This window comes from Mus pahari, chromosome 12, assembly GCF_900095145.1.
Source record: "Mus pahari chromosome 12, PAHARI_EIJ_v1.1, whole genome shotgun sequence".
Lineage (NCBI taxonomy): Eukaryota > Metazoa > Chordata > Mammalia > Rodentia > Muridae > Mus > Mus pahari.
In genome coordinates, this window is record NC_034601.1 from 20265534 (window position 1) to 20291387 (window position 25854).

Sequence of the window (25854 nt, forward strand, 5' to 3'; positions counted from 1 at the left end):
CTCTCTCTCTCTCTCTCTCTCTCTCTCTCTCTCTCTCTGTGTGTGTGTGTGTGTGTGTGTGTGTGTGTGTGTGTGTGTGTGTGTGTGTGTAAAACCTATGAGAGTTTTCAGCTCTGTTCCTAAAGAACCACTTGCATAGAATCCCATGGACTTTTGAAAAGATACCTGAAAGCCTATTGTGTGCCACATCTGGCTCTCTGGAAATCTGTCAGAAGGAAACCCATTTTATAAAATTGTAAAATAAAATAAAAGCCGTCTTTGAGAGCATTAAAATAGATAGAGAAATTGCATGAGGAAGGCATTTATTCTAACTGGGTAATTGGCAACGCTTCCTCAAGGAGGATTAGCCTGGCCATAAAACATATCAGGGCAGGTCTGGGCAGATGATGTTAGTGGGAAGAAAGGACAAGGATAAGGACCCTAGATGAAGATGTGGAGGCAGGAAGATTGACACGTGGGTAGTCATAATCCACCAGAGGGACAAGAGGTCATAGGACGAGTGGAAGAACCAGGTAGAGAGCTGATCTGGACATTTTGAGAGCAAACTCTCCAGTTGATCGGAAAGCTTTGAGAGCAGTACCGCATCCTGAACAAAGGTCTGCCTGCAGCTGCTAAGCAGTAAGCAGATCATCTGGTATTTTATCAGAAAAGGAAGATCTTGTTCTCGTTGCAGCAGATGAGAGGTCTCGGAAGGTTGCGCATTGTGATTTCAGCTACACATGCAAATCCACAAGACTCGGAGCTCATTTTTACTGTTGTGCAACAGGGTTAGTTTTGTTTTGAGCTGAGTCTCCCAAGGAAGTGTGGTAATCAGATTTCTAAATCCATCACATTAAGTCCTGTCAGCAGTGAATCATTGCTTATGTGTTAAAGGTCAAAAAATTTCCCTTTAGAAATTCATTATGGTGGTGACTGGAATGTAAATTTGAATGTTCACGTGTAGTGAGTGTGAATTCAACAGATAAAGGGCCAGAGGAGACACAGAAAAGTCCAGGTTATTATTTTAAGTCAGATATTTACAAATTGTACTTTAAAAGTTATGACTGCAAAAACAAAGTGTGCGTGTCTGTCTGTCTTGTTCAGGCAAGGCTGTGTGCTGGCTAGTAAGAGGAGGAGCCTGTGCTCACACTCTCAGTGTGAACTGTTACACTATTGTTCACATTTGCTTTTCCTCACTAATGTGCCCACCCACCTTAGCAGATCCCCGGCTGAATTTCCTGGAATTGTCCTATCAGAAAGTCCTGACCTCAGGACTGGATTCATGTGTGCTGTGTGTGTGCTGCCATTCAGTGAAAAGACTAGTTTTTATTTTCAGTATTTTTGAAGGATTATCATCATTATCATCATCATCATCATCACTATTATTGCTGCTACTACTACTATTACTATTATTACCATTATCATCATCATCATTATTATTGGTAAGTTTAGCTTTCTGTGGAGTGGACCTAACCTAGACCACTAAACTGAAATCACTCTAAATGTTTCAGAGAATTAAAATATAACTTTTCTTTATAAGTTTTTATGAAAATTCTAAATTTCTGTTTAAAAACAACCAAGAAATGAATGCGTTGTCTTTCGGGGTTGTGTTGCATTCAGGATTGGTTAGGAGACAAGTAGAGTGGTGGTGTTACCTTCCATGCAGCTCTGGGGAAAACTGTCTATGTGTATGAGTGTTGTGTCTGTGCGTGTGTCTATGCACCACCTGAGTGCTTTGTGCACATGGAGTCTAGAAGAGGGGGTTAGGCTCACAGGACTGGAGTTACAGACAGGTGTGAGCCTCCATGTGGATGCTGGGATTTGAATCTGACTCCTCTAGTGTGCTTTTAACCCCTGACTCTCTCTCCAGCCTTCTGTGTAGCTCTTACTAATATTTCCACTGTGCCAATATTGTTTCCCATGCTGCTAGGCTTTGGTTCTGAGCTTCTCGATCATGCTCTGAGTTCCACACCATTTCCTTCCTCCTGGCCAGCATGATGATGCTTACTTCTAGATTTGACCGTTTCCAGAGCTGATGCTCAGGCACTGTGTCAAGCCTGTTAGGTCAGGTTTCTCTAAAGCTCTCTGGGTGATTTCAACACTACAACATAGTGTTTCCGGTGGTTTCCATTGGGGTTTTCATATGTTTACAGACATTCAATTCTGCAAGACTGCATTTCAAGTCTCATGTAATCTCACATGTACTTTGAATCATAAACAGTTCAAGATAAATAAGCAATTCATCCTTTTCAGTTTTCAAAAAGATTTGTGTGAGTGTGTGTGTGTGTGTGTGTGTATGAGTGTGTGTATGTGTGCATGTGTGTGTGTGTGTGTCTGTGTGTCTGTCTGTGAAACATTTGGATGGGTTCCCTCGGAGGCCAGAAGAGGATGTTAAGTTCCCTGGAGTTGGAGGTGGCAGTGATCCACCTAACATGGGTGTTAGGAACTGAATTTGTGCCCTCTGGAAGAGTATCAAGTGCTCTTAACCACTAACTACCTCTCTAGCCCTATCTTTCTGATTTTTAAAATGAAATTTCAGTCATATATTCATATATACAAAATATATTTGTTTATATATTATATAAAAAATATATTTACTCATATATTAGACATATTTATGGATTTATATATAATGTATATTACTCCTAAAGATATTTTCCAATGTTATTAGATCTGTCCTTTTGAACTCTGGATTTTAATAGTAGTGTAACATTTCTTCTCATGATAGCACTGTTATCTAACCTAAGCTTGATCCCTACATTTTAAGGTTATAAAATCTCTCGGGCAACTTTGGAGGCAATAATCTTACCTTGAGAATATTGTAATTTATTAGTTTCTCTGGGGGTTGAATTTTGCTCACACAAGGAAGAGAGTAGTCCTTATAATAATGTTGCTTATTCCTGGTGTCCCATTTCTCCTGACTCAGGATGAAATGGCTCTTTTCTCCGTTCCTAAAACCTCAGTGTGTCAAAAAGAACTGTAGACCAGCAGGATGACAACCAGCTCACCAAATTTTACTGGAAATGACCATGTCCATTTCTGCTTCTGAGGGAGGAAGAGCACACAGCCATGAAATGTTAACAGGGACTTCGCAGGGTAGAGAAATTTTGGAGCATATGATATATGAACATTCTTTTCTCACATATAAAAGGTAGAAGCTATCTGCTTGGCTCCATGAAATAAATGATCTTGCTTTGAAGTCTGCAGCATCGCAGAGATCTGAGACAATCTCTGAGGGAAGAGGATGAAGAGTGTTGGGGACAAGCAGAAGGCTGGGAACTCTAAGACCCTATGGTGATTATGTTCCCTAATGGTATGATTCTCCTAGATATTTACAATATGCTTGGAAGTTAAGTTAGTCACTACAGGATGCCAAAGATCATCACTTACTAAAGTTATAAGATTATTTGGGGCCTGCAAGCTAAGAATTCCATTCCATGAATTGAGCCCACTGTTTTTGGTCTGGTGGAGAAGCCCCACCCAAACATGTCATGGTGGGCTGACATGATTACTCACTATAATAAGATGCCCAAGAAAATCACTATAGAGATGTAAAGTTAGTTGGAACCTGCAAGCTTGATTCCAGTCCATGATGAATTAATGCCAAAGCTTTTGATCTTATAGGGAAGGCCCATTATAACATGTCATGATGAGGTGATGTGTTGAAACCTATCCTTCACCTTATGAAGCAAAAGAGGGTGAAATGTGAGTGGGGTCCCATAATCCACTTCCTGGATAAATCCTCTGGGACCTATAGACTGATAATAAAGTTCCACCACCTCCTCATAGTGCATCATAGAACTAAGACTTACCATATAAGCTGTTTTTTTTCTTAAGATTTTTATGTGTATTCATGAGTGCCGCTTTGTATGTATGTATGCATGTATGTGCACTATGTGCTGTCCAGTGTCTGGGGAGTTGGGGGGCGGGGAGAAGAAGGCATCTGGATCTCCTAGAACTTAAGTTACAGGGAATTGGGAGCTTCTACATGAGTTCTGTGAACAAAGTCCCGTGTTTTCTGCAAGAACAGACTGTGCTCTTGAGCACTGAACAATGTTCAACCTCTATTTCTTGGGTTTTTAAAGGGATGTTTAGAACTGAAACCATAGTAGAAATTATCATCTCTGTATGGTTCTGGGGCAATGCGATTATGTTCTCCACTCTTTGGGTACTTCTGTGCTCATTTGCCACAGCCTTATAAACATTTATTTCTCCTCTTATACCTTTATTAGCTTGGGTGCATTGATTTTTTTTTTAAGTCTATACTAACAGGGCAGAACTTGTCACTGTGCCTAGGACACAGTGGGCACTTGGTAGATGTTTGTTGAATGAAAGAAATATCTCAGCTTTCCCGTCTGGTGATCTGTCTTATGATATAACTTCCAGGAATGCATTGTGTCTAAAATTGGGTACCATATGTACAGGAAATTCTTTCTATGTCAGCATGAAATCCCTCCCAAGTAAGTCCCTTCAGACTTTGCTGTTGATTGTTATATTTTCGATATAGAAAATAGTGAAACATGTAGTAAATTGGCTGTTTGGTGACCTTCCCTTGCCGGCAGATGGACATGGGCTAGATGGTATGGCTTCGCACCTTTAAGATTTGGTTACTTCTTTGCAAGAGTCTTATTTAGAATCCCAGCCAAATTGTGAGCCACAGACAAGCAAACCAAGATGACAGTCAAGGTCATTGGACGTAGAGAGTGAGACTTGCCATCTCTCCTGGAAGATGCAGATAAAAATAAATGGCCTCAGGATCAACAAGAAACTTTCCCCCTAGTGTCCGAGAGGGCGTCATCAAGTGTGCTGAGCAGACCCTTGTCTTTTGTGAGGTGTCTTCCTAATGTAGGGTATATGTGGGAGACTCACATGGCCACCCTGTGATTTAGCTCGCTCCTTCAACCATGAAGTCCCTTGCGCTGCAGTGTAGATCTTTGTTTTGGGAAGGGTTCAGCTAGGGATATTAAACAAAATAGGATCTAGATGGAAACTTGGCATCCCAATTTGGAAACATTTTTTTATTGGGTACAGTTGGGGGGTTTGGTAAGAAAAAACAAACACAACAACTATGTTGTAAATGTTAATAAAAAGTACAAGTAAAACAAATTAAAATGTTTTGTCTTGCTGAGGCCTTCTTGCCTTCCCATGACTTTAAAATACTTTTATATTTTTATGACAATCTATAACTGCTTTAGTATAAAAGGCAAAGAACAAGTGAAGTTAAAGAAACCCCAAGGGGCATGATGTAGAATTGTAGTAGCTGCTTACTAAAGACTGGGTTGGGTTTTTTTGTTTTGTTGTTTTGTTTTTAGAATGACTTTTATGAGTCCAGAAATTGTACTATTAATAATTACTAGCATGGGGTTCTAAATTATGTTTTCAATCTGCCAATACTGCTATTCATTAGGCCTAAAACTTTACAGCCCTACCCAGTGTGTGTCTGTGTGATCTCTGGCAGACTCTTACGCTGTTGCCAAGTTCTAAGTGATTGGACTTGTCAGGATGCTGTAATTGGAAGCCATGGTCATAATCTGACTCAGGGGTCTCTTTGTGTCCCACTGTCATCTCAGAACTGTGAATGTGACAGAAGGAGTCAGATCAGGAAGGCCATATGGTGATTCTGAGTAGTGACTGGGTGACTTCAGCAGTGAGGTTTCCCATGTAGAACCCATGCTCTCTAAAAATGCATTCATCTGCTCGGTAGTGGGTTTAAATGTGATGACTCCTGATAGGTTTTAGAATGGGCCATCCTGTGTAATGCTCACTGATGACATTGTGGTTTATTTAACTGTAAGATAAATAAAAGCAAGTAAATTTTTAAATTAAGCTCTTTTGCTATATTTCATATTGTGCATAATAACTTGTTGCTGGTTGATGCCACAGTGGAAATTGCTAAAGAAGAGCCCCATCATAGTCGAGAACTGAACTCAAATTGGTACTGACCTGGAGTACCAACCTCCTCCAGTGGCCTGGGATTGGAGTTTAGATAGCATTTCCTTGCGCTAGGCAGTGAGCTTCTAGAAATACTACATCCTCAAAGAGTTCTGGCTTCCCTTAGGCACGTGCAATACTGTGGACCTGGCATGCAGGAAGGAGGGCCTATTTTCTGCTGAATGGCATACCAGTTGCATCACCACAGATGTGGAATTAGTGAACATGCTTTTTCTGAATTTCATTAAAATTATTTTTAAGTGCCATATGTCCAATGTCATCTTTGACACATTTATATGTTTCTCCAAAGAGAAACCTCACATCTCTTTCATAAATTAAGCTGTAGACGGCAAAGGTGATGATGACATACTACACTTTAGAAGCCTAACGTAGAATGGAATAGGGGTATTGGGAATGGGGAAAGAAGGAACGTGTAAGAATCCTGTTACTGTTATGGATTGGCAGAAATTCATCTTACATGGCCAGGAACAGCTGCATCCCAAGCAGAAGATATTCCTGATTTCTGCTTGTGGCTTGCTTCCCATCAGTCTGCCTGCATGTCTTGACTGGGAATATCATGTTGGTTTTAATGTCATGACACACTCACACATAAGGACTGTTCACATGGCCTTTGGAGTCTGTTTTTCAGCCCTGAACAGATGCAGAAGCCCAAGTCTTTCTCTCGGAGCCTGGGCATGTGCATGCACACATGAATGCATGCTTACACTTTCTGATCACATGTGTGTGGAAGGACTTTTTTCTTGATGCATGGCAGTATTTTCTGGGTTTTGTGTCTTTGTTTTTCCAGCACAGAAAGGTACTTGCAAATTGCAGTTTTACCATAAACTAGTTGGATAGCCTTGGCATTACTTTTTAGTACTTGTACCTAAAACAAGAACAGTAACCATTCTTATAACAGACTTGGAATGTGGATAAAGTTAGCATTCTAGTATATGTGGATATAAACATTTACATATGCATATATGCCAATGAGCATATATATATATATATATATATATATATATATATATATGAGAACAAATGATTGCATAAGGGTCCATATACATATATATCACTTTGAATGGTTTCTGGCATGTCGTAGATATTATTTAAGTCTTAGCTGTAGCTGGCCAATGACAGGAGCAAATAGTCAAATATGGTGGTGATTGTTATTGTTATTATTGGTTCCTTAGCTACTGATGAGAGACTTGATGTGCTTGGGGGTGAATATCTGTAACAAAGACTAGCGGGACTAAGGCAGTAGGCTGAACCTGTTGGGAACTCCAGGCTAGTCCAGATGCCCACTACATCTTTATGAGCAAAGGCATACGAACTTTATTGTGCTTTGTCCCAGACTTATATACTGCCCAGCTGAGTGTGATGGCAAAGTGTCTTTATTAGAGTCATGTGTCCTGACTCTAGGCAATATGAGCCCCTTGGGTTGAGTCTTCCCCTGCAAGTCGGCCACCAACCTGGGAGTTAGATGTATCCTTCACAACGAGGTACTGTCAACACTTGGTGTTTCACAGGACTTCTACTGAGTATCTGTGCTGTGGAAGCTTTCTTTACCAACAATCCTCTTCTTAATAGTCAGACCACAGACCCACTCCAACTTAGTAGTTTTTCTTCTTGCCAGGCCAAGTCCTTATAAAGGCCCTTGGGTGACTATTTCTACCTTGACTCAGCCTCAGAGATGCCCTGTTCCCATGCTATTGATGTTGACAGAAGCAGGGCACATTTTTCTTCCACGTGCTGCTGATCTCTCAGACAGAATGTACAAGATGTTTTCTCGTTGCCAAGGATACCTGGTGACATAATCCTACCTAGCCTTTCTTTTCCTCTTTCCACCCCCTCAGCTCCCCTCTCACCCTCTCCTCCCCTGGGTCTTTATGTGCTGCTCTATGGAGCGTACAGCTTGTCCTCTATAGACTCCCATTTATTTTGTCTCAGGAGCAGCTGCCAGTGGATTGACTGGAGAAAACACTACACTCCAGACACTCCCAGACACTGCAGTAGACAGGCTACCTCCAGAGAGAGCATGCCTCTCATGCTTTCTTAAACACCGAAGGTCCTTTGGGTCTTTGTTTAGTTTTGTATTTTACACTATGACAATGAATCCAGTTTAAATTTTCTGAAGATGAGGACAGATAAATTATTCGATGCTGTATAGACATCCTGCCACCGTCAAGTTCAAGGACTCTTGGGTATGAATAGAATACCCAATTTTGATAGTATAGAATTTGAATAGGCAAAAGAGTGTAGACAAAGAAGAATGGGGCTTAGTGTATAATGCAAAATGCTCTTATCTAAGAAGGCCTGTCTAGAGAGCTTAGATTGGCATACCAGACTCACTGCGATCCAGCTTCTGCTTGCTCCAGCTCCCTTCCTTCATGTCCACAGTAGGTTTTCTTTGCACTGTCTGTGACTGTAATTCCTCATCAGCACCACTAACTCCAACACAGGCTCTCTTCTTTATAACCAACTTAAGTAGCTCTCCCTCGATTGCCCCAGCTGAAAGTAAATCTTCTGTTGACTTCCTCCCTACTCTCTTTACTTCCTATGTCACTGTCAGTCATGTTCTGACTTACCTGATATTCTCTGTGTAATTGATGATGTCCCAGGTCTAATACTAGCTGTCAGAATTCTGTCGTAATGTTAAGGTGTTATCTCTTCTGCTCCACCGCTTTATGGTCAGACATAGAGAATTCCTCATACGCTACATCTGTGCAGAGAATGCTTCCTGAGTAAAGGACAGAACCAAATGGCAGAAAGCAAGCACTGTTGCAGACAGATTCCTTGGCTGGGGCTAATGAAAAGAGTCTGATTATCTAGGAGATTTGAATAGTTTTTAACAGATTCAAATATTAAACAAATTATGTATTACCACCATAACTAAACCGTCTGTGTTTTCAAGAAAGAGTCAGACATGATGGTGCTGGACCCTATCATGAGTGGCTAAGATGTGCACCCATCAGCCCAGCATGTTATTTTGAAATAAGATCACAATCCTGTGACATTTACATACCATTGCCCAGACACATCCGAGGGGGCAATCTCCCACTGCACACTACTTGACACTATAGATTTATTTTTCTGCTAATGTAAATAGTTCAGACTAAATAATATTAACTTCAACTTCAGAGGGAAGCATGGTAATTTATTTCATGTGACAATTCTGTACAGAACAGAAGCTGAGCAGGCAGAGGAATCCTCAGTTCAGTTCTTTGAGAAAGAACTGAAGGGATGAACTTCTGGCTGGCAAGCCATTAACAATGTAAAAAGAAGGGTAGAGTGAAGGCTGGCCAAGAGGGTGAAACTGGAGAAACAAAAAGGAGGAATCCTGTGCTCAGCATGGGGAACAGGTCTAAGGGCAGTAGTAGTAATTGAGTGAGAGAGTCCTCCACTTCTCTATCTAGCAGCTGTGTGAGTGAATTCAGAGCTTGCTTTACTGTGTTCCAGGCTGGGTGCCTGCTGGAATGTGGACTATAAATCTCTCATCATCTTTTTCACTGACCTGCAAACAACCTCTTCTCCCATCTGCTGCCTGAACACATGCTTCCCAGTCTTTGTGTGCAGAGCTTTCTCTATCCTCCTGCCTCTGTGTGCCCTTCCCTACCTCTTGCCTCGGTCTGCCCTTCCCTACCTCCTCTTAGCCCTCTTCTGAGTGTTTCCATCTGACTTATTTCAAAAGAACTGAAAACATAGAGACAAAGAAGAGGAATCCTGTGTTCAGCCTAGGGGACAGGTATAAGTCCAGTAGTGGTAGAGTAAGGGACACTTCCTTCTGTTCTGGGCACAGTCTATTTAGCAGTGTCCACTTGACTTCAGGCTTCTCTGACCAGGTAAAGTGGCCTCAATCCTTATTTTTCTACTCTGCAACTATTATCCACACCTGCTATGTTTCTGTTTCAACTATACTCGTTGAGAAAATGTAGTAAAAGGTAGCAAATATTCCCAACTCTGTACTTAAACTCTAGTAAGGAGAGATTAAGAAAAATAATCAGTGTGATATATATATATATAGAATATTAGAAGTTAGTATTTATCCAGGAGGAAATAGGGGTGATATGGGAAAATGTGCTCGGAGTATCTGCTGAAATGGAAATCCCAGCACTACCCTTTCCAGTTGTGTGTGATCCAGGAGGTTAACTCACTTGCCATGGTCTTTTCCATTTGTAGGTCACAAATCCTAAGGGACATTGATGACTTCTTGAGTTGTACAGAGTAGATGACATGACACCTTGTTCCATAAAGAATTTGATCCTATGAGCATTTAATGATTGTTTTAATTAACATGTTAAACTACATACATCTAAGACATACATTATATGTATCTATTTCTGTGTCTGTACAAATACCATCTAATCTTGTAGTTTTCCATGTTTCTCACAATTACTATGAGTTCACATGTGCCTCTTTCTCCTCGCAGACTGTGGTCTATAGAAGGCAGAGACACTTTGCATTTGGCTCTGTGCCCTCCCCAGTGCCTGCACACAGGAGACACTGGGACATTTCTGTTCTGGGCACAGTAATCTGGTATGCATGGCAGTTTGTAGAGCCTTCCTCTGAACTCATGTGTCACCTCCGGGCAAAGCTGCATTGTCTTTTCCCTTTCTCTCTGCATTCTAGTTAGCACGACTTTCAAGTCTCTGAGAGAATGACCAGTGGATTCGGTGACTCATCTTCCCCTCTGCCCTTTCATGGGAGCTCCTTGGATCACTGCAGATCTACTTTGTCCCTGGAACTGTACTCTGCTTCAGATCATCTTAACCATCTGTGTCCCTCTCCATGCTCTGTGCACGCCCTTTCCCCTAGCTGTTGTATCCTTCTACGTGAACATTTACTAATTGAAGCCCAGCATTACACTCTCTCCTTTGAGCCTCCATGTCAGTTACAAACTTCACTTATAATTAGATCCCTATAGCTGTCCTAGAAAGAAGCTCAGAGAGGTGAAGTGAGAAGGCCAAGCATATGTTCCTGAAAATGGGAGTGTCGCACCTGCTCCGTGTTCCCTAAGGTCGTAGCATGGCTGGAAAATGTTGGTGCACAGAGTTGAATAACCAGAATTCTCTACCCAACTGTGCTGTAAACTTGACATTTGACCTTAGAGGGGTCCTTAAAGCCTCAGACCCCACATCTGTAAAATAAAGAAGGTCTTGCCCTCCTCATTCACTACGATAGTTTCATGGCCAAAAGACAGGTTAAAGAATTTCAGAAACTCTAAGCCATGTGTCAAATGATGGGGTATGAATAAGACCTGTGACAGTATAATAGTGGATAGCTCTCTCTTGGGAGATAGACATGGATATTTTGCTGCTTCCGCACATGCTGCAAAACCAAGACCTCTTTAGGATTTTTACATCTGAATAATGAGTTGCATTGATTGCAGATAATCTGGAATAGAGCTCATTTTCATTTAAACTTACTAGTTAAAAAGTATGCATGTTTATAGTGTCTGACATCGAATATTATTTTAAATAGCCCCTTCCAAAAAATATACTAGGGAGATAGAGGAGAAGGCTTTCTTTTCTCAGCAACTTTCAATATACCTAGTCAGTCCCAGAAATCTTAGTACACAAGTCAGGTATGTTAAAGGATATCCTGGAAACTCACCCTGTCATATGATAGAGAGCTTGGTATTGTAGGTCAAGAGCATCATGTACTCCAAGAACCTATTCACATTTGATGGGTTTCTTGAATTATTGCTGAACTAGATGTTCTTCTACAAATTAACTATTCTTTGGTAATAGACTTACAGGTCTTAGAGTACAGAAATAATAATCTATGAGCATATACTGAGATTTCTCTACTATCATTCTGTTAAGCTCCTGAGAAAGCATAAGAATTTACCCAGACCTGGCACTAAACCAGAGCTCCACCTAAGTTGGCAAGCATGGACTGAGGGTCTATCCCCACATACTCTTTATTGGACCAGTGGTCTGCAGAGACTCATAGTATATCAACTGTTTATGAGGACAAATTCAAGGAGCAGTGCTTGAAATATTAAGCAGATGAGAGGAGTCTATACTAACCGTTGTGCCAAACACTGCTAGAGATCCTGAAATCCTTTAGCCTGGAGGCCAGGGCTTACCACAGTTCCCTCTGTCATGAAACTGACAGTTTTGGTTTCTGTCTAGGAACATAGGTACATCCCCTTTCTCTGTCATCTGTCACGGGCACACTTCCCATGTAGGGAATCCCACAGAAAACACCCTATTGGTCTGGCCTCCTGACACTTCTTTGTCTTACATATAAGCTGTGTAGATTGAATTGTGACCCAGGCCAACCATTCCTGACTTTTTCTTGAACTAAATTCAAAATGATAATATTCTAGATATGGTTCACCCAAGGTTAGACAGTAAGTTTACATAAGAACTGATGCCCTCCACTTCCCTCTGTAATGAGTTAGTAATGCCTCCCTCTATTGTATAACATATCAAGCTACATATTTCTTCATACAGATCATAAAGATGGCTACAGGGGACCTTGAGGCCTCCATCATCTGTATATGCACTGCTAAACATGCATTTAAACTAAGAGGGGTCTCACAAAGATGGTACCTAATATGCGTCGCCTAGATTTTTGGTGAGGTTCCAGTAAGTGAATAGGAATAGTGTTTACCTAGATACTAATACTCATGCCAACAAGATTCTGCTGAAGGGACCCTGATATTGCGGCCTCTTGTGAGGCTATGCCAGTGCCTGGCAAACACAGAAGTGGATGCTCACAGCCAGCTATTGGATGGAACACAGGGTCGCCAATGGAGGAGCTAGAGAAAGTACCCAAGGACCTTAAGGGGGCTGCAACCCTGTAGGTGGAACAACAATATGAACTAACCAGTACCCCCTGAGTTTGTGTCTCTAGCTGCATATGTAGCAGAAGATGGCCTAATCGGCCATCATTGGGTAGAGAGGCCCCTTGGTCTTGCAAACTTTATATGACCCAGCACAAGGCAAGGCCTGGGCCAAGTAGTGGGAGTGGGTGGGTAGGGGAGCAGAGGTGGGGGGAGGGTATAGGAAACTTTCGGGATAGCATTTGAAATGTAAATAAAGAAAATAATAATAATAATAATAATAATAATAATAATAAATAAATAAATAAATAAAAAAGGAATAGTGTTTACTCTGAGAAACTGAAAAAGCAAGTTGAAAGGACCTTGTTCTACAAGCTTTCTGTGTCAGTTGTTGTAGAGGACAGACTCTAAGATGGTGGTTCTCAACCTTCCTAATGCTGTGACACTTTAATACAGTTCCTCATGTTCTGGTGACCCTAACCATAAAATTATTTTCAGTGGTACTTCAAAACTACAGTTTTCTTGCAGTTATGTAGTAATGTAAATATGTATTTTCTGATGGTCTTAGATGATCCTTCTGAATGGGTCATTGGAACCCCAAAGGGGTTGTGGCCCACAGGCTGAAAACCAGGGCCCTAAGGCAATTGCAGTGATCCGTCCTTCTGGGTGACTAGACTTTAATATATCTGTTCTCTCTGATTGCCAGGTAAACTTCCAGTGCCCAGAACATGAGTGTGTGGAGTTATAACTTAATCATGAGCACATTACATTATATTAGGATCCATCTCAGTAGACTAAAGACAGAGAAGCTCACCAGGCAAGATGAGTTGGCTCTGGAACCAAATATCAAAGATGGGCCTTTGGTTGTTAGCCAGCAAAAAGTCTTGTCCGAATTGTATACCTGCTGGGTAATACACTGTGCTAATAGTCTGAAGATCCTAAGGATGTATCTCACCAGCACCATGCTACAACCTGAGAGACAGAAAAAGACCCAGAGAAGCCCTTAGAAGCAGTAAGATAACAGATTTGCATTATCTTAATCCAATGAGATGGTTAGGCAGGTATCAAAAGCTGCTCTTGATTCTTTCTAAACAAAATCTGTTCTGAACAGCCTCTGACCTGATAAAGCACTTCCTTTATAGTTTCCTGTGTACAGTATGGGTAGTTTTTAAGGTTCTGCAGAACCACCTCCATTGGCAGGGAGCTGCCACGGGACAATCGTTTCTGTGTTAATCAGGTCTGCATATTGTCCTGAACTGCTATGTTGAAGATAGTGCATTCCTCAAAGGCAGTGTGTGAGTTACCCTTGATTGACAGATAGACTAGTGAAGGGTTCCTCATCCCTTGTCTCGGGACTGTTGCAAGTGCTTTTCTAACAGAGGTTGGCTGCCTCTTGGAAAGCAGACTGGAGAAAAAGGCAAGTAACAGGTTGTTAGCTCTAGATCTCACAGCCCAAGTTTACTATTGCTAGCCATATAAATGCTCGTCTGTTTGACTAAGTTAATGAGCCCTGTTTCATGTACTTTCCTCATGGAATTATGCTCATCAAGTGAGATAGCATCCATGAGCATGCTTGTTGGCTGTGAATCAACAAATGATTGCAAATTATTATTATTAAAATAATAGTCATTTGTCAGTAAATATTTGTTGAAACTGGTCCACTTTGATGGAGGCAGCCTCTCCAGGGACCTGCAGGGAGGGAAGCACCCCCAGTTTGGAGTTGCATCAGTAGCTCAGGGTTCCCAGTGGAACTTGCAGGACTTGCTTCAGGAATTTGTTTTTTTGTTTTGTTTGGTAGGAACAAGAAGCCCCTGGAGCCAGTTACGTTGTCATCAAACTTAGTCCATAATTAGGCTCCAAAGCAAACCTGTGGCAGAGACAAAAGTTGAAACATGAATTCCTCTTTGCAGGTGGAGGGTTGGATCCTAGAGGCAGTGTACACAGCTTGGCTATTTTTATGCTTCTGCCTGCAAGAAGGTTCAAGAGAATCTGAGCAGAGCAATTAGCATCCCTCTGTCTGCAGGCAGAACCCGTTTGAACATGTTCCTATGCTCTTGAAGGGCTGCTAGAGCCTTGGCAGGTAACTGAGGAAAGATTCCATTGAGCAAAATGTCTTCACTTACAAATCCAGCCACTCTGCACTCCACATGAGCCCCCAGTTCATCTTTTTTTTTTTTTTTTTTTGTCTCTTCTATAATCATAACCCATAGAGAACTAAATGAATTCCCAAGAGCACAAGAAGATGCAGCGTAAGGGTATAATGTACCTGTTCAAGGATGTCCCTGCAACACTGCTCTCCAACCCTTTTAATTAGACTGCTCGTATGTTTAGATTCTCCTTATTTGAGAGAGAAAAGCGTGTTTTTTAACATGTGTTTTTCAAGGACTATTTCCCATCCGTGCTAAATGTTTCTCTGTTGTACTGAAGATTTATTTTGCTTCCTTTGGGATAAAACAATACAAGTCTTATTGGTGAAAGCAAGATATTGTACAAACTTACATGAAATTTTTTTCGTAGCCATCCATCCAGTGGTTCCTGTAGCCCCAAGTATTTGATCCCATATAAAAGTTCCCTGCGCCCAGTGTGGTTCTCACCATTCTGTGCACAGAGCCTATTCTGTTGTCAGTATGCTGCATGTCTTAGTAATAGTAAATGGTAGCAACAGATAATATGATAATTGCATCATCATTAAACCTAGGTTTTATCCAAGGTTTCTAGTGGTCATTTGCTTGTCTCAGGGAAAGTGAGCCTTCTCCAGTTGCTGACTCCCAAAGCAAGTGACTGTGCTTAGGGTCCATTTCCCAGAAGTCAGATACTACAGCCCTAGTTCTTGTCATGGCTGTCAATAAGAGGATTTGTGTAATCAGTAGAACTCTGCGCCAACAGCTCCCAAGTCACAGACGAATGGGCACTACAGTTCATAGAGTAGGACAGATTCACGTATCCTCCCCAGTGTGCAGATGAGGCAACTGAGGTCCGGGAGACTCATCAAACCAAGTATCCTAGGAAGAGTTTCTGGTAAGGCTAATCCCCACCTACTTCTGAGTATCTTCTGTGCTTCCTTCTCTCATCTGAAAACAGATATGCAGGTTGACAATTTATATACTGAAACGATCCCCAAGGAGGCAGAGTGAATCCAGCATTAGCTATGATAGCTCACGTGGTCATAGCTAGTGAGGAACCAGGGTATGATGTACCCTGCCCGTGGTACCAGAGATACCCCCAAAAGACCCTCTATTAAAGTAAGGAAAGTCTCACCAGGATGTCAGTGGAAAAAGGACAGGCAACATGCCTGCAGGGAAGTACCAATCAGTCAGGCAACAGTTAATATTCCATCACCAGCCTTCTGCCCCATCTTTATAGCAAAGAATGCAAGCCTTTCTAATGGCCTCATGCACACAACTTATTACCGTGTAATTCTTTTTGCTTTTGATAAAGAGTCCACAACTGTTTTTGATATAAACATTTGTCTACCGAGATTTATAAGTACTTTCAGGCAACATAGCCTTTTACTTCACAGAAAAATTCCATAAAATTCCTTCTGTCGGATCGAGTTAGATTTTGCAAAGCTCCAGGAAGTGTTTGTTTTAATTTTCCTTGAGAAAAACATAGAGGGAGAAGTGTGCACTGGCAGCTGCCATTTGGATTTCCCTTTGTGTGAGCTTTGGCTTCTTTACCTCTTGAGCTTTCGTCTTTGATGTTGCTCTTTAGGCATAAAATGAAAGATTATTATCTTTAGTCTATAGGCTTGGAGGAGAGCGATGATGAAACATTCCTGGGTATTCATGATTCTACAGCAATAATTGATGTGGTCTTAAAGCTGTCATGCTCGCCCTAGTCTTATATAATAAGCATTTGATGTGCCATGAGCTTTCAATCTTGTCACCCTTCCAACACTGTATGGCTATCCCATGCTTTGTTTTAACGTGAGCAACTCAGCAGGGGCTGTCTAGGCAACCCCTAGCTGCACTCCGCCCCTGCAGGGTGCATCATTACACTCTGCACACACAGGGGCTACATGTGCGGATGAGTGTATAGGTGAATCTTCTGGTTTGACTCCATAAGTACCTTAGTCCTAGGAAATGCATCACCTAGTGATTGGCACCCACTTAACTGCCTTTTGGTATTCTGCAAATGTTTTTTTGATACATTCAGCAAAACCCAAATGAACAGAAATTAATTTGACTGTAATTACAGAGTAATAATTTTTACCATCTTCACACAAACAGCATTGAGTCCATGATTGGTCTGTTTGTAGATTTCATGGCCCTGCTTGGTCACTATCTAAATCCTATAATTGAAATCCTTTGCAAACTCCACCACACTGCTTTGGGAGAAAAGAAGCCAAGCAAAGCTGAATAAGGAAAAACAAAGAGATCATTGCCTAAGAATCAAGAAAAGGAGGCAGGGTGTAACAAGCCAAAGGGATAGTAGCAGTACATCCTTTTAGCTTTGGCAGTTCGGAAGAGCTAAACACTCCCTGTCTGGTGTAGAGAGTGATGGAACAGCTTAGCTACACAGATTGTTCTATGCAAATCTTCATGTGCAGACTACTTTTATTAAAAGTACTATCTCTAGTAGCCTGTGCCAAGTCTTGTTTGGTCAGGTAGCTTTCAAATGATGGCCAGCATTAATTAATTAATTTATTTATTTATATTTTTTTTTAGCAAACAAAGTTTATGAAACACTTTTATATTATCTTACAGAGATCTTAGTCATCTAGCACAATTATTAGTACCAAAGAGCTTGTTTTAGCAAGTTCTGACCTATTCCTGCCTCCTCTTCCAAAGTAATCCAGAAACAGCCAACATTGGTTCCAGAAAATGACAGCCTGACACAGAAGCAGTTCCTTCCATACTGGGGGTTCTCATCCCCCACTCGAAAATTAGAAATCTAATCTCTTCTCAGGCGCTGGAAGTTGAAGTCAGAATATGGAGTGATGGTTTTCAGTAGCAAAAATGCTTTTGTCTTTTAGCTGGTGAAATTGTCAAGGGATTTTTTTCCTTTAGCTTAAAATTCTCTGGGAAAGATACCCTAACTGTGCCTTCAAGTAGCGAAAGGCGTGGTAACTGCACTGAGCTCCCTTTGAATTCCAACGTAGCCAGCAGTCTGGAATATAAACAAGAAAATGTTTTTATTGTTGCTTTAATAGGGTCTTATCTAAATATCTAAAGGCTCACTACAAGCATCAGTTGTCACTTTGGGCGGCATTTCCAAGCATACATCTCTCTTATAGTGTCAACAAGGATAACTGATGTTTGTTCTGTGCTGTGAGCCCCAAGGCTTCGACAAAACATCGTGCACTTCACTCTGAGGCAAGCATAAATGCAGCAATCATCGTGAGGCTGGGTAGTACATCTGCTAAGGTGTTATTTAGTCAAGTAAACAGCAAGTTGACTTGGGGGAGGGCCTAGACCGCAGACCAGGGAGGACTGAGCCAGACAGGACAGCGCAGACCTCGGCTGCTCAGCTCCCCTCATTGCTTCATCTTCTGAACCTCCCTTGTACCGTCTATAAATCATGAATTAAAAACTGCAGCTTTTCATATAAAATGGTGTTATTCCAGTCTCAAAATATTCAGACAGATTTATCACCAGAAAGAGGAGGTTAGGCTCACTGAACTTTTGATCCCTTGCCCCAGCCTTCTGAGTTGCTGACCTTACAAATGTGTGCTACCATATTTATCAGAGGTATTTCTCAGTGGCCTCTAGCCTCCTGTTCCCCAGGTTTCCTCCTTTAGCCAGATGTTGGTGAAGAAACAGTAATGTGGTCAAATGTCCAATGAACTCCTTGTATGTTAAGGAGTGATTCTGTATTAGTTGGGACTCACTGGAACTTGTGTGGTCTGGATTGTCACTTCTGATTTAGAGGAACATATCATGAAAAAATGATGTAAAAGGAAGCCATATTGGCCAGGACTGGGCTGTGTGTGGAGCCCTCCCTCAGAACAGAAGTCCACGGGGCAGTTCTGGTTTCCCATCCTGCCCTACAGTGAAGCATGTGCTCCTCAATTGTGCTCTGGTCTCCTAGCTAAGCTCAAGCTCCCTCTGTACTCAGGATGGAGGGATGTGATGTAAGGGCCATCCCTGTCACTTGGGAAGCCACTGCTTGTTTGGGACTTGTTTTGATTTCACTGTGTGGCTGTCTGAGTGGCCAGAATGTCTCTGACAGGAGAGTTCTAAGAGTGTCAGGGCTGTGGATATACTATAGGCACTTCACAGACCAGCCTATATCTATAGATTGTAACTTTGCAAAGTTCCTTAAGAAACCAACCTCTGAAATCAGGATGCTGCCACCTTCAGTGTTTTAGTGACAGTGTGAGGGGATGGGCAAAGGGGCTGAATGCAGGCATCTGACACCGTGGGGCAGTGTGGGTAGTGAGAAGAGGTCATCCTGAAGTGTAGACAACCATACCCCATGCATGTCTCCTGATACATATGCTGCTCTTTGTGGGTCAGCTTTCTCAGCTCCTGTGTGGAAGCGGGGAGCTACCTGAACAACTGCACATGACCTCGCTTTTTCAAAGGTGCTTATGAATAGGAATTAAAGTGACCCCTTTTCAGAGCAAAGTTTTCATGTGTCTGCATTTACAGCATTGGCCCCTTTCTTAGTCCAGAAGTCTTTTTTTTTGGGGGGGGGGGATTCCCAGTGTATTATAACCCATATATTATAATGAAAGGATAGTCCAGAGGTCTTAGCAAGGCCTGGGTCACGTGTGCTCTAGTGGGCCTTTTTCCCTGGGCTTATTTATTTAGAATATACTTCCTTCTAATTTGCATATTCATGTTATACTTATCAATGGTACCAACTTTAGTGTTGTTTCCTATTCCTTCTTACAGTGTTCTCATTTTTTTATTAAGGCATGATTTACACACAAGAAAATACTTAGGTTAGAAATGCTAAGTTTAATGAGAATGGACTGTTGTATGTATCATTCCAGAAAATTCCCTCATGTCCTTTCCAAAGCCAGTCCCACCTGTTACCCTTGCAAGCAACTGATTTCCAACTTCTTGTGCTCAGTTTCTTTACTTCTAGTAAGTCTCGCTCTCTTTCTGTGCCCTTCTCCTTTCCCCGTCCCTGGAATCTGCCTTTTCTCATTCAGTGTGCAGTTTCTGAGCCTCATTCATCCCTGTAGCTGTATCAGCCATCTGTTTCTCTTTGTTGTCTAGTATTCCATGAATATGCCAAATTCCACACTCTGCTATAATTAGCTTCTCCATTCTTCTCCACTTTTTTTTTTTCCATTTTTGTTATATCGTAAATTTGCTTAAGGGAAAATCATGGGAACTCAAGTAACTGAATAGGTGGCATAAATGTATCTTATCTCAGTAAAAAGGGCCCAAGAAACCCCAGCATTGAACACACTCATTGTCTCCTGCAGTTGTGTTCCTTCACTGGTGTTATGGAAAGGTAGGTAGAGCAAGGCCTGGGAGCCGAGAGCTCTGCTCTGACTTGGCAGGGTAACTGCCTACCTGTCGCTAGCTCTTTTGCGGTGTCCGCAAACGTATCTGGCTGGACTGGGCTGCCCTCCAGGATTTTCACTTCTAGCATCCAGTTGTCCTCTAATAAAATTCCTCCGTGGCTAGGAATATTTCATCTCTCACAGTTGCTCTGTAGCCCATTTATTATCTTATTGAACACAACATCTCTGATCCCATATGCCAGACTTATTTTCTCTGCTCAAAGTCTGTTGGATATTTCTGAAGAACATGCTGCAAATAAGACTTAAGAAGTGTGAGTTCCTGAGAGGCCCCTTGGTCTTGTAAACTTTATATGACCCAGCACAGGGGAAGGCCAGGGCCAAGTAGTGGGAGTGGGTGGGTAGGGGAGCAGGTGTGGGGGGGGGCGTTATAGGGAACTTTCAGGATAGCATTTGAAATGTAAATAAAGAAAATAATAATAATTAAAAAAAGAAGAAATGTGAGTTCCTAAATTTTCATCTTTTCAAGTCCTTAGGATACTATCCATTTGAAAAGCCATTGGTAGGCAGGATACTGTACTGTATTTCTCCCCATACTTTACAATTACACGTGGAGTCCGTTCTTCCTGCCTCTCCCTTAGTGAGCTGCTGCTTTAGGTAGTACTCCAGTTTCTTTTCTTTCCTGCTAGTTCATTACAGAATTTGTATGATGTGTATCTAGGTACCAAGTGCTTGAATGTTCTGGTCTACCTGTATTTTAATTATCACTGGAGAATACTCATTTTTCAATGTCAGTTCTACTTTAGGGCTTGGCTTATGTGGTGTCTATTCTCATAGAAGAAAATGCCTCTTTCGTACAGTTGCTCCCCTGACATAGAGGACATGCTTTATTTATTTATCTATTTATCTGTCTATTTATTTATTTATTTTTGGTTTGATTTGATTTTTGTTGGTTGGTTGGTTGTTATTGTTGGGTTTTTCGAGACAGAGATAGATATGCTGTGTAGCCCTGGCTGTCCTGGAACTTACTCTGTAGACCAGGCTGGCCTCAACCTCATAGAGAATCTGCCTGCCTCTGCCTCCTAAGTGCTGGGACTAAAGGCGTGCGCCACAATTGTCTGGTGATGACATGCTTTCTATGCTGTCTCTTTACTTGTCTTAAGTCTGCCTCTCCAGGCTGGTTCTGTGATACTGGAACAAGGCATGTCACAAACTGTGTACAGAAGGGCATATAGGGTGGGCTGAGAACTCATCTGGAAAGATTTACTGCATGACCATGGGGGGCCTTATTGTCTTCACTTCATTCCAGTATAAAAAATGTTTATAATCATTTACCAGACATCCAAAATATCCCTGTTTCCTGTTAAATCTGCATTTGTACATGGAGTCTAGTGTCCCCTAAAGGAGATGAGGATTCACACTGTTATATCAACAAAATCAACTCTTCAAATTTTATTTCCTCACTCTTGAGTCAAAGGGCACTAACTACATACCTAATGCTGACAGACACTTTGCTGGCTATGAAATTGAAACAATAATTGAAGTCATGGACCCATACCCTAAAGTTCAAAATGCAGTGAAGTCAAACACTTACAAAACCAAGAACACAGTGAAACAAGCTGACCTGGTATATATACCAGTAAGGTTTTCTTAATGGCAGAGGAGAAATGCATTCTGTTAGAGAAGGACTTGTTCCAGAAACTCTCCAGAGGAGAGGACACATATGATCAAAGTATGAAAATATCTTGTCAGATGTCAGTGAGAAGAGCATTAAGAACAGCTGAGAAGCCAAAGTGTAAGTCACGTTCCAAGGAGTCTTTGGCTACAGTAGGAAGCAGACTACCCTGTTGAATATAAGAGAATGGGTAGTTGTCCAGCAGTGCCAAGCGCTTCTCCCTAGGGAGACCCGTGTGTGGCTTGCAGCAGGAAAGACATGTGATCCTATATATTTCTTCTTTTGGCCATTGTCATTCCCTCAGAGACTTGAAATATATCTGAGTTTCTTTGCATCCAAACTTTATTATGCACATTAGAAATTTAAGGCATATAGGGTAGTGGGGGGAGAATGGCATGTGTTTGTGAAGTACACGAATTTATGAAGACCTAGTTCAGCTGGCGAGTCAGAGAACAACCTAAAGGATATTCATTTCCCTCTCAGTGAGGAAATAGATGCACTGTGGGTAGGTACCAGACTCCTACTCTGCTGATGTCCTGCCTTTTGCCCCTGCTTCATTCCATTCTGACCCAAGTCTAGTTAATGCAAGGGGGCACCACTCATATTATGCCAGACATCTATGCATTTAACTTCCATTGAGCTGCTAAAGAGGAAAGAGACGCAGTTACCCATATACACTCTCGACATTTCTCCGGCTGATGTCCCGGGTAACCTTCTGTTTCTTTGTAGATTATTGCAACTCTGAGGTGCTGTCTTGAATTAAGATCACTTGTAATATGTACAGGTATCATATATGTCCACATATTTTCAGTGTTTCTATTCTCTTACAAAATACTTGTTTTTGACAGTTATGTAGATAGGAGTCAGGCAGGACTGCGTTCAGTCCCTGTCTACCACCTCATGACTTTGGATACGTGTACATTTTTTAAAAAAGAATCTATGTTTTCCTGTCTTATATGGAATTCTAACAATGTTTTGATCCTGGAGTTACTTTGAAAATTCAGTGAGTTAAATTGATTTTGTGTGTGTGTGTGTGTGTGTGTGTGTGTGTGTGTGTGAGAGAGAGAGAGAGAGAGAGAGAGAGAGAGACAGACAGACAGACAGACAGACAGAGACAGAGACAGAGAGACAGAGATAGAGACAGAGACAAGAACCACACCAAGCATTTACCTATTTCTGCAGCTCTTTCTCTGCTTTTCTTTCCTCTTCTCTTCTTTAAGTCTCCTCCCAACCCAAGACACTTTCCCTGAAAGAAATTCAGGATAGGTTAGCTCCTTAACAAATGCTTTCCAGAAACCCAAAGCAATGTTTTCAACCTGCAAAACAGCAGAGAACTGTTTTAAAGCTGTATGTGCCTGGCCTCCTAACCCCAAATAGGCTCAGAACTTACTGTTTTTCAAATGAAGTCTTGAGATTCTGGGGCTGTGTGAATGCGCCTTATAGCCTCTTGTGTCAACATGGAAAAGGGACATGAAAATGCTGAGTGACATGGCAGATGCTACTCTGGTTATCTAAAGGGATGATGGGATAGCACAGTAGAGGAAGCAAAATTATGTATTTTCTGATGAAAATTAAGGGTACTTAGTAGGAGATTCTATGTGAAACATCTTTCAACATGTTTGGTATATATATATATATATATATATATATATATCCCTAAGAGAAGAAATTTGATTATAAGATTAGTAATCAAAATAACAATATATCACATAACAGAAAACTAAATGCCATTCTTGACTGCACTACTTAGGCAGGGGTATGCAGGACACACACTAGCTATAGAGCCTACAGTGCTATGTTCTATTCTGGGCGCCGTGTGTTGAAGGGAACCAAGATAAACTGGAACTTGTGCTGAGAATAGTGGTTGGGGGGATAAGAGACAGAAATAGCCCATAAGAAAGGATGGAAAGATTCCAGGTAGTTATCCCAAGAGAAGGCTCAAAAAAGACAATATTTTCAGTACTCTTTAGGGTTGTTACATAGAAAAGCAACAGACTTGCTTATAGAGGACAGAAGGAAGATTAAATATAATCTTCTAACAATTAAGTGGGCCAGTAGAATGGATACCTTCCAAAAGAGTCTACTGTCCCTAGAAATAATAATTTCAGGCTAGATAAACCCTTACCAACTAGGGGTGCTATACAGGAAATGTACTCACCAAAACGACTGGCACAGATAAAGGCTGAGATCTCACTTACTCTAATACACTGTCATGGTCCTCTGTGAAACATTAACTGCTATAAATTCTTAGTTATACAGCTAAAGAAATATATTGCTTTTGTTAATTGAAAAAAAATCATTCAAGAAAGTTTTCTCTTTTTTTCCCCACTAATTTATTTATCCATTTTCCTCTTAATGAAAGTTGTTGTCTTCACACTCAGAGATGCTAAGAATAGCAGTAGGTTGCTGGGCAGTGGTGGCACACTCCTTTAATCCCAGCACTTGGGAGGCAGAGGCAGGCAGATTTCTGAGTTTGAGGCCGGCCTGTTTTACAGTTTTACAGAGTGAGTTCCAGGACAGTCAGGGCTACACAGAGAAACCCTGTCTCAAAAAAACAAAACAAACAAAGAATAGCAGTAGGTGCTCTGGAAGAGAATGTATCACCATGCATGATCCTGTGCCCAGATGCTCATGTTGTTTCCTGGAATAAATAATGACTTACAAGGCTTAAAAACCCCATCACCCACTCTATGGAGAAGGAAAGTCTGATATGTATTGTTACCTCTGGTTTGTCAGTATTTTCACTCAGCATAACCTATCATTTTGAATAAAACTCTATTTTGGAATTTACAGTTCATTGATCATGAGACTTCCAAAAGTATTTTTCATTCATTATTACATTCAGTCATTTATTTGTGTATTTACCAAACAATTTCTACTGTGTTTTGTGAAACATATTTAGTGCCACCAACATAAAATAAGTTTAAATGCCTAACTCTGAACAGCTTTTAAATGTATGGAAGCTGTGCTGTCTTAATATGACAGGCACCATAACTGCTTGATTAAAAAAAACAAAATTCAGTCATAAAGCAATCTCTTTTTTCCCCCTATATCCAGTTGGTCAGGGGTCTGTCTGGTAGTCTCTCAGCCAGGAAGCTCTAGGTCATAGACAGTGCTGAGTATTCTGAACTGAGGTCTCTCAGTGGCCTGAACTACTGATCAGCTACCATAGAACAAGTAGGGCTTCTCATGGATGTGCCCCAACTAAAGGTGGACTCTTCAACGTAATAACTCTAGTGTAGAACCAGCCTGTGGCAATTCAAGAGAAAACCATTTTGTGTGTGCTGCAGAGAGTCATCCAGACCCACAGGACTCCATTGGCTAGTTCTGTCTCAGTAGCCCAGCTCTTGTTGCTTAGCAGCAACAAGATGTCACAAAAGATGATGGAATACATTTTCGTGTATCCCTCTTTGCAGATTTCATGTACAGAGGTAACACTCTATGCAGATCACTGCCTTAAAGAATACAGGACCACTGTGTGAAAGGGCAGAAGAATGAGGAAAACAGTAACAGAGGTAACAGCTGTATGTCCTTGACCTCCAAAGCTAAGGCTTTGGAAAGGAAGATCTCAAAGCAGAGGTCCCAATTAATGAAGAGCAAGAACAGAGAAGCTTGGGTTGATTACTGAGCTGAGGACCAGAGAATGGGATACCTGTCTGGAAAGGGAGGTCCCATAGGGTTGCAGAAGGACCAAACTGTCCACTTAGAGCTGGCCTTTGAAAGCCTTCCCTCGTGTCAGAGCACAGACACCAAGAATGATCTCTTGAGCAATCTCCTCTCTACTTTCTTTCCTTTGATAGTAAACACACCGTCTCTGTTAAAATCTGCTTCCCAGCTAAAACTGAACAGACTCTGAACCACCAAATCACTTTGGACTTTTCTTTTCTTACACCCCACCAACAACTGGGATGGCATGAATTTGAACAAACCAAAAGCGATTTCGCTCTTCTAGTTTTCAGAGCTTTTTGGCTAAATGCAGAGTGAGAAATTCATACCTTTTTCAAACAGTGTGGGTTCTTTTTCCCAGTTCCTCTCATCCATCTGGTTCTCTGGAGG

At 41.4% G+C, this 25854-nt stretch overlaps 1 protein-coding gene across 7 annotated transcripts in view; it reads left to right on the plus strand.

Annotated features, from left to right (window-relative positions):
• Positions 1 to 25854, plus strand: part of Lpp (LIM domain containing preferred translocation partner in lipoma) — a 599010-nt gene that overhangs the window by 549549 nt on the left and 23607 nt on the right. The gene's annotated exons all lie outside the window — the stretch shown is intronic.